The 16100-nt window shown below is 34.4% G+C and overlaps 1 long non-coding RNA gene across 1 annotated transcript; it reads left to right on the top strand.

Moving 5' to 3' along the window:
• Positions 1-13529: 13529 nt before the first annotated feature.
• On the top strand, positions 13530-15615 carry LOC145792947 (uncharacterized). Its single transcript, XR_014333274.1, has 2 exons — positions 13530-13793; positions 15247-15615. It is a non-coding gene; the product is annotated as an uncharacterized LOC145792947 (long non-coding RNA).
• Positions 15616-16100: the final 485 nt, after the last annotated feature.

Raw genomic sequence — 16100 nt, 5'->3', positions numbered from 1 at the left:
CGTCATGCGCGAGCCCACGTGTTGAAAATTGATTTCAGTTCACAACCAAGCAGAGCCTTTATTTCTTACTATGATTCAGTTTTGCATTGTGCTTGAGATCAATTCTTGTCTAGCCTGCACTGTACTAGAATAAATTGTGGTTATGGCTTGCTTGTTTCTGATCTTCCAATGTTGTATAGCTCGATTTTGGTATCCTCTCCCCCCTTGCCTTCTCAAAAGACAAAAGACACACAAAGACAACTGCAAATGAGGCTTTGAGACTCCTTGATGATTTTCTTAATCTTTAAAGAAGATATTTTATTATGTACCTTTTTATGAACTTTTTTGAAGGTAGGAATTTGGTGGTTGCTAGGCCATTGTAAAGAAAATGATTAAACAAGCAGTTAGTAGTCTTTATTGTTGGATTTATTTTCTAGTGTGACCCAATAGCCTACATATTTTTACACGTTTTATTTGGACTCCACAATTAGATAAAGTCAATATTTGAGATCAAGTTCAGTAAATAGAATTTTAATATAATCAGTCTTCTAAGATAAGAAGGAAACCTTGATGGATTAGGAATTCTTCTGATAGAGTTTATTTGGCCCTCTTCTCTCCTCTATATAAGGATGGGTGACTCCCCTTTTTTGATAAGTATTCCATCACTCTAAGTTTTATAGTCATCCTAATTAAGAGAGACAGAGAGAAAAAGGCGAGCCAAGAATTAAAGGTTCAACTATTAGGGGTATTTTCTCAACTTCTCCAATTCAATGGCTGACAAAGGTATGTTCATTTTATTCTTGAGTTGTATTGAATTCAAGATCCTGTTAAGTTTAATTCCGCATTATTATTATGGTTACATGTATTATTAAATCTTACATGTGGTATCAGAGCTTTAGTTTGTGAATCAATACACTTTGGAATAATAATATATTTATGAATATTGTTATTATATTATAACTATAATTATTCATAAAAACATACTTTTGTTTATAAGGTTTGAACTCTATCGGCATGTGATGTGCACTCCACTAAGCGTGCACATCATAGACTCCCTCACTCACAAGACAACATGATCTGTTAGGTCCTAACCTAAATAACAGCACAACCCACTCACTTTGTTTTATGATATATTAGGTGCAGGATTTTATGTAATTCTATGTGCTATTCATATGCATGTTTTGATTTATTATCAATTTTAGTGATAACAGTTTTTATAATCATCATAATATGATATTAAATTGCGTGTATTGCTTACCGTTATGATAAAGTACATAGATTAAAAGCAATTTTATAATTTGTTGAATCATTCGGTCTATTAAAGAATTATAATTTTACCTCATCTGATTATATACACTTATTGTCTATTATTGTTGATATTTATATATTTTCATGATTTAAATTTGATATTATGATATAATTTTATGACAGTGAATATTAAATATTGGAATGGTTAATTCATATCAGGTGTAATTCTTATTGACCATTATATAAGATATTTATGATTGTTATATTACATAATTTGATATATAAATATTCATGTTCGTCCAGAGTTGTTATTATTATTATTATATTGGTAATTGCAATCACATAAAAGAAATTCTAGAAATCATAATAGTGATTGAATTAATGATAATTAAATAACTCAAATTAATGAATAGAGAATATTGTTGGTTAGTTTCGTATTCATAGGGTTTACTAATTTAGTAGCTGCCAAAGTGGCTTAGATTTGTAAAACTTATGAATATAAAACTACATAAAAGAATTGTTAAAAGGGTAACATTAAGGTCAATAATATTCTCAATTGCAGTTATAATTAGGAGATTGAGACTAGCACAAAGGAGAGTCACTTTCAAATAATTATGAACTGGGTAGGATAATGTAACTTATCTAATTTGACAGATTAGAATTGAATACGTAAAGGTAACATGACTAGCTGAAAAATTGCATAAATTACTTTAGCCCTACATAAGTGATTCTTGACGAGTGGACAATAGATATACCTAAGTTTTTCCTAAAGGAAAGACTTATATGATATCAATAGTTCATCATAATTCTCAAAGCTTTAATATGTATATATTGTTTATGCCTTTTTCCGTTTACTTATGAGATCTTGTGTTAATACCTCTTAAGATCTGTCAAAAAGATAGCTTACTATCTAAGGTGGTTGGACTTAGAAGGGAGGCCATATTGACTCCTCCGACCTTCCTGGGATCTTACTTGGTTATTGACCAAAGGACTCCTTAGTAACGTTACCCTAACGCTTAAAGTAAAACTTGGTTAAAGGCTGTTGAAGATCGACAAGCCACTTGTTGGTACTATTATGGCTGAATTGACAACAATGAAATATAATGGCCACCGAGGAGTTTAGGATCACATCCTCAATATGGTGACAAAGGTGCAAAACTTAAAACTTTAGAAATGCAAGTTGATGAAACTTTCCTCGTGTAGTTTATTCTCAACTCACTTCCATCACAGTTCGGCGCATTCAAAATCCACTATAGCACCAATAAAGATAAGTGGAGTTTGAATGAGCTGACTAATATGTGTGTTCAGGAGGAAGTGAGGTTGAGGGAGGAAGGACGTCAAACTGCATTGGCTGTAACTCATGGAACTATAAAGAAAAAGAATGGTAAGTTTGTAAAATCAAAGAAAAATCCACCAAAGAAAAATGATGAACCTAAGGAAGAAAATCAGGCTCAGAATGGTTTCACTGTCAAGTGCTACTTTTGTGGCAAGAAGGGACGTGAAGAAAGATTGCAGCAAGCGAAAGGCTTGGTTCGAAAAAAAAGGCAAGAAATTTTCTTCTGTTTGTTATGAATCAAATCTTGCTGAAGTACCTTCTAATACTTGGTGGATTGACTATGGGGCCACGATCCACATTACAAATGACATGCAGGGATACCTTTCAACCAGGAAACCGAAGGAAAGTGAAAGATTTGTCTATATGGGGAACCGTCTCAAAGCTGAAGTTGTAGCTGTAGAAACCTATCGACTGATCTTAGAGACGGGTCATCAGATGGATCTAGAAGACACTTTTTATGTTCCTTTAATTTCTAGGAATTTAGTTTCGTTATCCAAATTTGATCATGTTAGATATTCAATTTTATTTAATTGTGGAAAACTCAATTTAATGTTTAATTCAATAGTGATTGGTTCTGGTAATTTATGTGATGGTTTATATAAAATTACCTTAAATCATGAGTTTGCACAATCATTAGTAACTCTGCATTCGAATATTGGTTTAAAACGTGGTCTAAATTAATGAAAAATCCTCAATCTTGTGGCATAGGCGGTTTGGGGCATATCTCTAGAAATAGAATTGAAAATTTTGTGAAGAATGGGATTTTGGAAAACCTAGACTTCACTGATTTTAAGATATGTGTGGATTGCATTAAAGGAAAGCAAACCAAACACACCAAGAAAGGTGCCACAAGAAGTAATGAGCTTCTTGAGATAATTCATATAGATATTTACGGGCCACTCAACATCCCATGTCTTAGTGGTGAAAAATATTTTATCACATTTATAGATGACTTCTCACGTTATGGATATGTGTATCAAATTCATGAAAAGTCTCAGGCTGTTGACATCCTTGAGGTGTACATAACTGAAGTCGAGAGACAATTAGATAGAAAGGTTAAAATGGTGAGATCAGATAGGGGTGGTGAGTATTATGGTAAATATGATGAGTTAGGCCAAAATCTTGGCCCATTTGCCAAATTCTTAGAAAAGAAAGGCATTCGTGCTCAATATACAATGCCTGGTACGCCAAAGCAAAATGGAGTTGTTGAAAGGCATAATCGTACATTTAAAGATATGGTTAGGAGTATGTTAAGTTACTCAATTATACCCATTCCACTGTGGGGTGAAGCTTTAAAGACTGCAATGTATATCTTAAATAGGGTTCCTAGTAAGGTGGTCCCAACAACTCCTTTTGAGTTGTGGACTAGTAGGAAACCTAGTTTGAGACACTTACATATTTGGGGTTGTCCAGCAGAGGCAAGAATCTTTAACCCACAAGAGAAAAAGTTGGACTCAAGAACAATATCTGGATATTTCATTGGTTATCCAGACAAGTCTAAAGGGTACAAATTCTATTGTCCTAATCACAGTACGAGGATAGTGGAGACTGGTAATTCTAGATTCCTAGAGAATGGTGAAATTAGTGGGAGTGAGAAAACAGAGTGGTGAATTTCGAGGAAATTAGGGTGGATGTCCCAACATTTGACCCTTATCGAAAAATTGTTGTACCTCAGACTATTCCATAGGCTGAAGGAAACGAACAACATAATGAAAAACCCTTCACCACCTCATGTTTCACCACTTCATGAAGATATCACCATTGAAAATATTGTAGAACCACCACAACCGGCAGTTATGAGAAGATCTCAGAGGGAAAGAAAGCCTGCCATTCCAGATAATTACATGGTGTATCTACAGAAATCTGATTTTGATATTGGGATTAACAAAGATCTAGTCTCATTTTCACAAGCTATGAATAGTGATGATTCTTCTAAATGGGTCAATGTTATAAATGATGAGTTAAAATCCATGGAACAAAATAGTGTTTGGGATCTCGTCGAATTGCCTAATAACTGCCAAAGGTCGGGCGTAAATGGGTCTTCAAGACCAAGCGTGACGCAAAAGGCAATATCGAGCGATTTAAGGCCAGACTTGTTGCCAAGGGTTTTACTCAAAAAGAAGGCATGGACTATATAGAGACCTTCTCTCCAGTATCTAAGAAGGACTCACTTAGAATCATCCTAACATTGGTAGCTTATTATGACTTAGAGTTGCATCAAATGAATGTGAAAACTGTTTTTCTAAATGGGAATTTGGATGAAGAAATTTATATGAAGCAACCAGATGGATTTGCAAAGAACGGTAAAGAACATTTAGCTTGCAAATTAAAGAAATCCATATATGGCCTTAAACAAGCTTCCAAGCAATGGTATTTAAGGTTTAATGACACCATTACCTCTTTCGGATTTAAGGAAAATGCAGTTGATCAGTGCATATATTTGAAGGTTAGTGGGAGTAAGTTCATTATTTTGATGCTGTATGTGGACGACATTTTGTTAGCTGGTAATGACCTTGGCTTATTGCATGAAACCGAGGAATATCTCTCCAAGAACTTTAAAATGGTCGATATGGGTGAGGTAAACTATGATATTGGCATAGAGATCTTTAGGGATCGATCTCAAGGATTGCTAGAACTATCACAGAAAGGATATATTGATCGTGTTTTGGAGAGATTCAATATGCAGTTTTGTTCAGCCGGTGATGCAGCCATCATGAAGGGTGATAAATTAAGTGAAAAACAGTATCCAAGGAATGACTTGAAAAGAAAACAAATGAAGGACATTCCATTTGCTTTGAGGCTACAAATCATGCTTTATGGTTGCGGAATTTCATCTCAGGACTTGGTGTTGTTAACTCAATTGCCAGGCCGCTGAAGATATATTGTGACAATACCGCAGCAGTTTTCTTCTCTAAGAATGGAAAGTACTCCAGTGATTCCAAACGCATGGAAGTAAAGTACTTAGTTATTAGAGAAAGAGTCCAGAAACAATAAGTGTTAATTTAAAACTTAGCACCTCTCTTATGATTGTTGATCCATTTACAAAGGGATTGCCACCAAAGACATACAAAGAGCATGTTATCAAGATGGGTCTTTTAAGCAACCCTTGATGTGTATGGTTAATCGTGAGTGCTTATTTTTATTTGTCACTACTTGCGTAATAATAATTTTGTTCCTGTTTTTCCTGTTCTAAAAGTATGTGTACACGTTAATTTGAATATTGATAAACAGGAAATGTCTTAACAAGACAAATTACAGGGGCCTTTCAGGCAAATAATTATATATCTCGATAAAGAACTGGGTTAGTGAAGGTTATCGATGGTGTGGTGCATAGAAGGGAATATAACATAAATGTTATATAACCGCTGTGACTCACATTGGTGATCTGAAGTAATCACAGTATTATAGTTTCTAATATATCTGAACTTATTGGCTATTTTTAAAAATTCGTGATCACGTGTCAAAGTTTTTAGTGTGGAATCCAATGAGTCAAAATTTTTATAAGTTGCATATTTTTGGAAAAACTCATAATTGCATCATAATCGGCTTAATGGGCCAAGTGGGAAAATGTTGGATTTATTTTATGGTGTGGCCCAATAGCCTACATATTTTTACATGTTTTATTTGGACTCCACAATTAGATAAAGTCAATATTTGAGATCAAGTTCAGTAATTAAAATTTTAATATAATCACTCTTCTAAGATAAGAAGGAAACCTTGATGGATTAGGAATTCTTCTGATAGAGTTTATCTGGCCCTCTTCTCTCCTCTATATAAGGATGGGTGACTCGCCTTCTTTTGATAAGTATTCCATCACTCTAAGTTTTATAGTCATCCTAATTAAGAAAGACAGAGAGAAGAAGGTGAGCCAAGAATTAAAGGTTCAACTATTAGGGGTATTTTCTCAACTTCTCCAATTCAATGGCTGACAAAGGTATGTTCATTTTATTCTTGAGTTGTATTGAATTCAAGATCCTGTCAAGTTTAATTCCGCATTATTATTATGGTTACATGTATTATTAAATCTTACATTTTCTTCTTTTTCTTTCCTTCTTGCTTAACCAAACAGATAAAGGGTGAGGTGATTTTTCTTTTCCCTCCCTTTCTTTTTCTATCCTCCATACACAATCCTTCCTCTCAGTTTTGTGCTAAAAGAATAAGTGGAAAGCCAAAATGAACATCAACTAGGCCTATGATAAAGAAATAGTTGCCAAGGATTTATGAGAGGATATGCCTTTATATAGCGACCCCGGCCTTTTCCCATTTGATTATTGTATCCGGACTTAGGTTCCGTAGATTCCGTCATTGTATAATTGTTGTTGTCATTCATTATTTTCTTATTTTGAGTCTTGGGTTGGTTGAGCTTAGGAACCAAGTCTAGTTGCCCAGATTTTGGCTTATCCGCTCGAGCGGAGGTTTGGACGCTCGAGCGGGGAATACACCCATCCAGTATCTCCTGTGTAGTGTTGGCTGCTCGAGCAGGAGATTGGACGCTCGAGCGGGAGGTCGTGAGTGACGCTCGAGCGGGGAGTTGGGCGCTCGAGCGGGGGACCTGTCTGTAAAAACTTCTGGGAGTGTGCATTCGCCGCTCGAGCGGGAGTTTGGCCGCTCGAGCGGGAGTCTGTGAGTGGCGCTCCAGCGGGGGTTTCCACGCTCGAGCGGGGCGACTGGTATAAAAATCCGAGATCCGACTTTCTGGATCATTTTTCATCTCCTTTTTGATTTTAAAACCCTAGAACCGTCTTCTCCCTCTCCCTACACACCTTCTCTCTTAGGTTTGATCTACTTAGAGTGTATTTCTACCCTAAGTCCTTTGTTAAAAAGATAGAGTGAGTCGAGGGCTTCCATTTAATCTGAACGTTTGGTGGTTTGGAGCACTTTGGAATTTGGGTCTTCATCTTCATCTTATCCATTCGAGTTCTTCACTTCAAGGTAGGGATTTCCTACTCCATTCTATAAGTTTTGTTCTAAGTTTTGGTATTTTGATATGTTGGGAGTACTTTGGTAATTTTGGGAAAAACCCTAGTTGTATTAATAAATTAATTTGTATAATTAATTTAAGGAAATTGGGGAAATTGGGGAAATGCATGAAATTGAGGAATTCATTGATTAAATGGTGTAGTTGGATAATTTAAACCACTCGACTATTGAATTGTTGTTATATTTATTTCCAGTCTAGAAATAACTGTTTTGGGCTATCGGTGGAGGATAGTCGTGATTGTTGTAGACATTGCATGTGGATTAGGAATAACTGAAACTAATCACATTGGTTAAGTCATTAATTTCGACTATTGCATTAATACAGAAAATACGTGTATTGATTGAGCATTGCATTTGCATATATTGTTTTGTGTGGGAGGAGATAGGGGATGTACTCCACGGTTTAGGGGAAGATAGGGGATGGACCTCTAAACCGGATTTTTGTTTGGGAGGAGATAGGGGATGGACTCCATTAGCACCATTTTTATGTGTGTTTATTATATTGAAGTGTTTTTACATGATTATTGATACAGCACTAAAATGTGTATCAAATGGGAAGTATGAAGTGTTTTGATATGAGCATGAGTCTCATTTGTTTTGTTGATATTGGAAGTAATGTGAATATGATATATAATTCACTGTTGTAAGTTTGGCCAGGTTCTGAGCCATGTTGATAATAATGGAAAGTGAAATGTGTCTTAGACATTAGTGTCATGAGACTGTTTAATGATAAAATTGATTATCTTGGTTAACCATCTATTGAATGCTATAGCTTTATTCAATGCTTATATTTGGTTTAGTATTTTTCTATTGGGCTGTGGCTCACCCTTTATGGGAACATCATTTTCAGGTTCAGGTGATAAGCTACCTCCACGGACGTAGCCTGGAAGGATTTGATGTTTGGGATTTTGAAGACTTGTCTTTAGTTATATGTTTATTTTGTTATTTTGAGATTTCATGTAAACATTCAAGCCTAGGGCTTAACTTGTAAATGAGTTAGTACTCATCCTTTTTGTGTCCAAGTGTTAGCTTGGAAAGATGTAAGCCCTTAGGGCATTTATTTTGATGTTGCAGGATGTTACATGTGATGTCTTTCAATAAGTATACTCTGATGAATAACTCAAATGATTCGTTTTCTTTTATAAATGCATGTTAATGTTATGGTTATTATGGGTTTATTTTGAGGGCGTGACACTTTAGATGGAGTTGATTGAAGGCTAAAGATGAAATCTACCTTAAAGGGTTTCAATGCTGGCTTTGTTGAGTTGAGTTGAGTTGAGTTTTATTGTTGAATTATTATATATTATTTTGCGTGTTGTCAGTGAGCAGTAGATATTAGTGAATTTAGTACAAGGTTCCAGTTAGGTACTTGTTTTTTAAGTCCTTGTTCAACAAAGCTAATAGATGCTCTATATGTGGGTTTTAACCTAAGAAGCATGGACACGGACACATGACACGACATGAACACGCCGACACGTTAATTTTAAAAAAATGCAGGACACGACACGTGGAGGACACGCATGAAATAGATAATTTTATATATTTATTATATGTTATATATATGAATATATCATTCAAAGATAATAAAAAATGCAATATGGCACTATTTCCTATAAATTTATATGGTTTTTGTTTTATTATTGTATCTTAAGTTGTTTTGTTCAAACTTATAATTAGTTTTACATATCTATAATCAATAGACACATGTGTTTAAACAATTGACACGTGTGTCCTCCAAGTGTCCAAAGAGTGTCCGGATCTTTAAAAATATTTAAAAAATAGGACACGTTTTGAAGAGTATCGGACACGTGTCCTAAGAGTGTCCAAAGAGTGTCGGTGTCCGACACGGACACGACACGGATACGTCACCTTCTTAGAAGTGTCCGTGCTTCTTAGGTTTTAACTTTGTCGGATTTAACTTTCACCAATATATTTAGTCTTACCTTTATCTTATTTGATTAGTTCTTATTATTTTTAAAGAAATATGTTTAACTACATTTCTTATTATATCTTCATATCTTTGATATTGTTTTTCTATATTTTAACACAGCTCTGAATTGATAATACATGATTGATGTGTAAGTTTATATTTTTTGGGGGTAAGTTTAGATTATATCTATGAGCTTTGTTACACATTTCATCACCTCCTGGAACCTTGGTTTACTTTTATACTTAACTTTCGTTCTGGAGATATTGTTAAAATTTCTCAGATAGCTTTCAGAATGTTCTTGAAATGATGCGATGAAGAATTGCTTTCTGCTTGACTTATCTTTTTTTCCTTTCTTCATCAGCTTGTTGTCAAAGGAATGGATGTTTTGTTTAGTGAAATATTGAGTTACCTTGTAGCCACTGCTGATGAAAAGCTAAAAAATAATGAATGCACCCCTGCAGATTTATGTGTTAACATAAATTTCAGAACATAAACCTTACACTTTGGATCATTTACCATGTATATTATCAAGAAATCAAGACAAAATGACATACCTGAATCCATTGATGAACGGTTAAACGGAAGCGTGATTATCAATGAACTCTTTGTTATTGATTATGTTATTGCCTTATAATCCTTTCCCCTTTGGTGCCTTATGTTTCTCCTTGAGAGGATTTAGAAAGAAAAATGGCAGTGTTCTTATTTTTCCACTTGGGAAGGAATAGGGACCATAACCTTTTAAAGGTTGTAATTGGTTTTCAAAACTGAAAGGTTGTGGAAGTTCAAAAGGAATGAAAACCAACTTTAACCATTATTGGTTTTAATTTCTATTTATTGGTTTTCAAAACTGAAAGGTTGTGGAAGTTCAAAAGGAATGAAAACCAACTTTAACCAATATATTTTAATTTCTATTTTTGCCCCTCATAGAAATAAAAATTATACAATTAGTATCTACACATTAGGTCCATAACACATATACCCTTAAGCCTATTAACTAAATTGAATCACTTAAATTGTAGGCTTCTTATAAATGATAACACCACATTTAATTATGTGGTCCCATTGAGACATTATCTAACAATCTCCCACTAGACCACATATGTATCCTGAAAAATGTGCTTAACTTTAGTGAGCTCAGAAATTTGTTATCATAACTTGAGGGTATCCAAACAATCTTGTCCATTAACTATATTAATATAGGATCAAAGCGGTCTTCGTTACATCAATCGTAACTCGACCCACCAATGGTCACGTATACTAATACAGCTAAATGACATAGATCAATCATGGATGCGTAGCATGGAAATTACATGTGATGTGATCCATATATGCCTATTTCCAACTGGTCCTACTTAACTTTATTGAGATCAATACTTCACAATACATAACAGAGCGTAATAAACTGAATATTTCATTTCTGCAGAAATTAATCTAATTACATAGATAAAACTCAAGGCTGACATAAAGCAGTAATATAAATACAAACTCCCACTAAACCAGAATGTTCTCAAATAGAACAACACCCATCTGAGCAGTGTGCTCATGAAAGACCTTGGGTGGTAGTCCCTTCGTAAGTAGATCCGCTATCATGGAGTTTGTCCCAATGTACTCTATGGAAATCTGTCCACTCTGTACTCTTTCTTTTACAACTAGGAACTTGATATCAATATGCTTTGATTTTGTCGAGCTCCTGTTGTTATTGGAATATAAAACTGCAGACTTATTGTCACAATATAACTTAAGTGGTCTTGCAGTGCCTTCCAAAATACGCAACCCAGTGAAAAAATTCCGCAGCCATATCCCTTGGTTTGATGCCTCATAACATGCTACAAATTCTGCGGCCATGGTGGATGAAGCTATGAGCGTCTGCTTTGCAGACCTCCAAGAAATTGCTCCGCCAGCTAACAGATAAATATAGCCTGATGTGGATTTCCTACTGTCTTGGCATCCAGCAAAATCGGAGTCGGAATATCCAACGACCTCTAACTTATCCAATCTCCTTTCTCTAGTGGATTGCCTTAATGGCACAGATTCTTGAGGTTGAGGTTGTACAGTTTGTTCCTCAGGAACAATTACCTCATCTTGAATGGGGGTTTGAACTATATTATCTTGAACAACATTGTCTGGTTGAGGATCCGAAATTACTTCTCGAGCAATGACAGGTATAGGAACCTGTGATTGGTCAAAAGTAGTAGTAGGAAGTGGGATTACTCCTGCTTCCTTACTCCTGCTTCCTCCTCAAAAACAATGTCTCTAACTGGATTTCTCCCCCCAAACTCAACATCCTCAAAAAATGTTGCAATTACCTCATGTTCACATTAAGTTACCAAACAGATAATCTCTAAATAAATTAATTTAATGACAACATCTCAAGATACCTAGCACAACATTAATACCAAGCCTTTGGGTAGTGATATTAACTGTAAGTGGTATTCTTGTTGTAATGATCAAACATTGACAATAAGTTATGTCAAATAACAAATCTATCTTTTGATGGATTTATTATTCACATTAGGTTTTCTTGACAATTGGCACATGTTTATCACCACAAAATGTGTGTGTAATTCTGCCAAGTCTTAATCATGTCTTTGGACCGATAAATACCCGCATGAGATACACAGACATGAACTTCAAAACATTCCATATAAAATAATCTAGACAAGAGAGATCACTTTTGTGACATCTTGTTTGAATTGACTTATATTGAGAGTGTTAGAAAATTAAATTTCTGTAGACGTATGAAATTACATTAAATTTAAAGATTTCTAAATTTGTGACCCCGTATATGTTATATAATCTGCAGCAATTCCAATTATATATATATATACATATATAAATAGAATTGACGGGTACAAAAAAAACAAATAGTTTTTTTTTTTTATGATGTTCAAAATTAAACCGATCAAATCGCAAGATATATCTATATATATATAAATACATGATGTTCATCCATTTGAGAGAGAGGGGAAAAAAAAAAAAACTGCCCACCGAATCATTTTACAATTCCAGAAAACAGATTGCCATTTTCACAGAACAAAACAGGAAAAAATAGAATTTACATCCATAAGAAAATTCAGAATCTGATTCCAGGAAACTAAATAGAATGAATAAAGCATATCAATTCTGATAAGACACATGATATGCATGCTCTGATACCAATTGTTAATATAAATTTCAGAACATAAACTTTACACTTTGGATCATTTACCATGTGTATTATCAAGAAATCAAGACAAAATGACATACCTGAATCCATTGATGAACGGTTAAACGGAAGCGTGATTATCAATGAACTCTTTGTTATTGATTATGTTATTGCCTTCTAATCCTTTCCCCTTTGGTGCCTTATGTTTCTCCTTGAGAGGATTTAGAAAGAAAAATGGCAGTGTTCTTATTTTTCCACTTGGGAAGGAATAGGGACCATAACCTTTTAAAGGTTGTAATTGGTTTTCAAAACTGAAATGTTGTGAAAGTTCAAAAGGAATGAAAACCAACTTTAACCATTATTGGTTTTAATTTCTATTTATTGGTTTTCAAAACTGAAAGGTTGTGGAAGTTCAAAAGGAATGAAAACCAACTTTAACCAATATGTTTTAATTTCTATTTCTACCCCTCATAGAAATAGAAATTATACAATTAGTATCTACACATTAGGTCCATAACACATATACCCTTAAGCCTATTAACTAAATTGAATCACTTAAATTATAGGCTTCTTATAAATGATAGCACCACATTTAATTATGTGGTCCCATTGAGACATTATCTAACATTATGATATTCTCTTCTGGTAATCATTTGGACTGCTTCCAATTTTTAATAATACATATTTTGTGGTGATAAAAAGTTTAGTTGGTAATTTGGCATAGCTGTTTTTTGTAAATTGCAAGTGTCTGTTGAATATTTACGTGATCTAATTGTGGCTCAATTTCCACATAAAATTTATATTGTTTTAGGAAACTGTGTTTCCGATGCTCGTGGAGATTACAGAACGGGCAATGGCACACTGTGACGAGAAAGATGTTCTTATTGTTGGTGGTGTGGGCTGCAATGAGTGCTTGAAAGAGATGATAGGAATCATGTGCTCCGAGAGGGGTGGAAAGTTGTTTGCAACTGATGACAGGTACTGAATTGACAATGTGGCAATGACTGCATATACTAGTCTCCTAGCTTATGCTAATGGGATGTCAACTCCACTGGATGAATCAACATTCACAAAACGGTTTAGAACTGATGAAGTGCTGGCAATCTGGAGAGAGAAAAAGGAATTGTCTGATGGTCTCGTTGAAAAAAAGTGTCTAATTACCTATATGTTTCGAGGTGTGTGTTTTCTATTTTTTCCCCTTGTTTTTTCAGTAAGATCATGGATAGCTTCCTATTTTAATAGATGGTATGAGGCCCTTCAGGAAATGATAAAACTGACAAGCTGTGGACAATCATTGGCCAATTTAAAAATGTCTTGTAATTTGGTTTTTCTACCAGTCTGCATGGAAGTACAACTGTGTAGTGGAAATCAAGTGTGGATCAGAAAAGAAAATTTACTTTGTAGAGCTAGATGTTTATATATATGTGTGTGTGTGTGTGTGTATATTTGTTTTAAACCATCTATGGAGGCTTGCATCCAACCAGGCAAGCCTCTGCCCATGAAATTGGTAATCAGCTTCTTCTTGCAATGTTTAACAGATTGTAAGCCGCCAATGCCTTACAGAAGCATGAATTTGGGAACTAGGAAGTTTGAGACTTCATTTTCAGTAGTGCTTGGGTTTTCATGTTAGGAAGTTTGGGACTTATAGGAAGGTTTCAAACCATATATATAGTTATTTTCAAGAGGGTTATTACGTAAACAATATGTTTCTATGTATCAGTATTCATTACTCATCAAAATGTTTTTGGGGACCCATCAAAGTGTGAAGCCAAAAAATGTAATGAGAAAGCAGTTGAAATCTCGAGGAATTTTTTTGATAATGTGATATAAATATTTGTAATGAAACTAATTCTAAGAGGAATAAAATGTTTTTTCATAGGTAGTAGCATTTATACAACATCCAGTCTCCCTCAACTTGGAATTACGCAAATAGGTCCAATTTTAATTTTCTTTAGTATTATATTTTTAGTCTGTGAATCCTCTTTTTATTTAGGTGTTTCCTTTCCTTGCTCTATTTCTCTACTATTCTTGTCCTGTTTGTTTCATATTTTAAATTTAAACCATGAACCATGAACTGATAATCCCTTCACAACTTGAATCGTAGCCCTGAACTAGGTTCTCTAGTGACGATGGGACTAGGTATTGCTTGGAGTCATTTTGTGGATATGGTTTCTTAGTTCTTCGAATCAAGTGGAGACTCTTCATTTCAAACAATCCTACTATGTATTATGTGACCTTGTGGGATATCAGTTCATCCATTTGGCTTCCCAATGGGTTTTAAAATAAAAGGAAATTCGTTTGCACGTTGCTGCAGATATTTTTGGTCATGAAATGCATGTTAGTGGTGGAGTGAGCTTTCATAGGCTCAAGAGGTTTGGTGCGTGTGAGCCTTACTGAGAGTCCTATCCTCTTGACCCTATATACCGAAAAATTTGGCATGCTTACATGAACAAGTGGTCTAGGGTAATTGCTGATTTTTATGACAACCGAGTTTAAGAATGTGGTACAAGAATTTGTTACTCTAGTTTTGGTTTTCAATTTGCTTGGTTGTTTGTCATTTATCTTCATTTATTTATATATATTTTACATCATATTATTTTGGCTAAAAAAGATTTATTATATTCTCAGGGCATGCAAATATAGGGTGGTTATTGGAAGGCAACAAGGAGGGGTAATTTGCGAAGTAGCAAAGATTGATGATCTGTTGTGTGAAGCAAAGATTGATGATCTGTTGTGAGCTCTCACCATGAGAAAAGTCGTGTTCAATTGGTGAAATACTAAATACGTGTATTTCCAAGGAGTTGAATAGTTTTTCCCTTTAAAGACGTTAGTGGAGAAAAAAAGGAAGTGTAACATTGATTGGAGAACAACTTGCACCATTAGTTCCAATTATATGTGTATATTTATAAACTTGAGTACTGTTTTTCTTGTTTAGGTAAAACATGTCTGTTGAACCGGCCAAAGATCAAGTTCTTGAAATGAAATATGCTGATCTACTAGCTCTTGTTAGATCAGCGTATTTATTTGAAAGTAACTTAGATGAGTGTAGATTGTCTGACTAAAACTAATTATTGGATCAGTAAGACTTTGAATTAAAAGCAAGGGACAAAAGTAAAGGGCCATTTTGCATACTGTCGACTTTAAATTTTATAGACACCTTTTTTTTTGTGGGGCATAATTACGTGGAATGTATATAGTGATAGGTGTTATGACCGACTCGAGGAAGGTGAATTTGCTTTTTTCCCTTTGGCCTTATTTGGGGATAGGTTTTTTTAATAATTTTTTTAGTTTTTGACTAAAATATGATGTAAAAAAAATTAGTATATTTGAGATGGTTTTTTGATTTTTTACGAAAACATGTGCAAAAAATAGAGAAAAAGTAGAATCTTTGATTTTTTTGTATAAATTGTTGACTTTTTAATTTTTTTAGTGATTTTTTGATTTTTTAACTAAGCTCACCACTTGCCAAACGACTTTGGAGA

This window comes from Camellia sinensis, chromosome 6, assembly GCF_055761805.1.
Source record: "Camellia sinensis isolate YWXY chromosome 6, ASM5576180v1, whole genome shotgun sequence".
NCBI lineage: Eukaryota > Viridiplantae > Streptophyta > Magnoliopsida > Ericales > Theaceae > Camellia > Camellia sinensis.
This window is presented reverse-complemented; position numbering and strand designations above follow the sequence as displayed.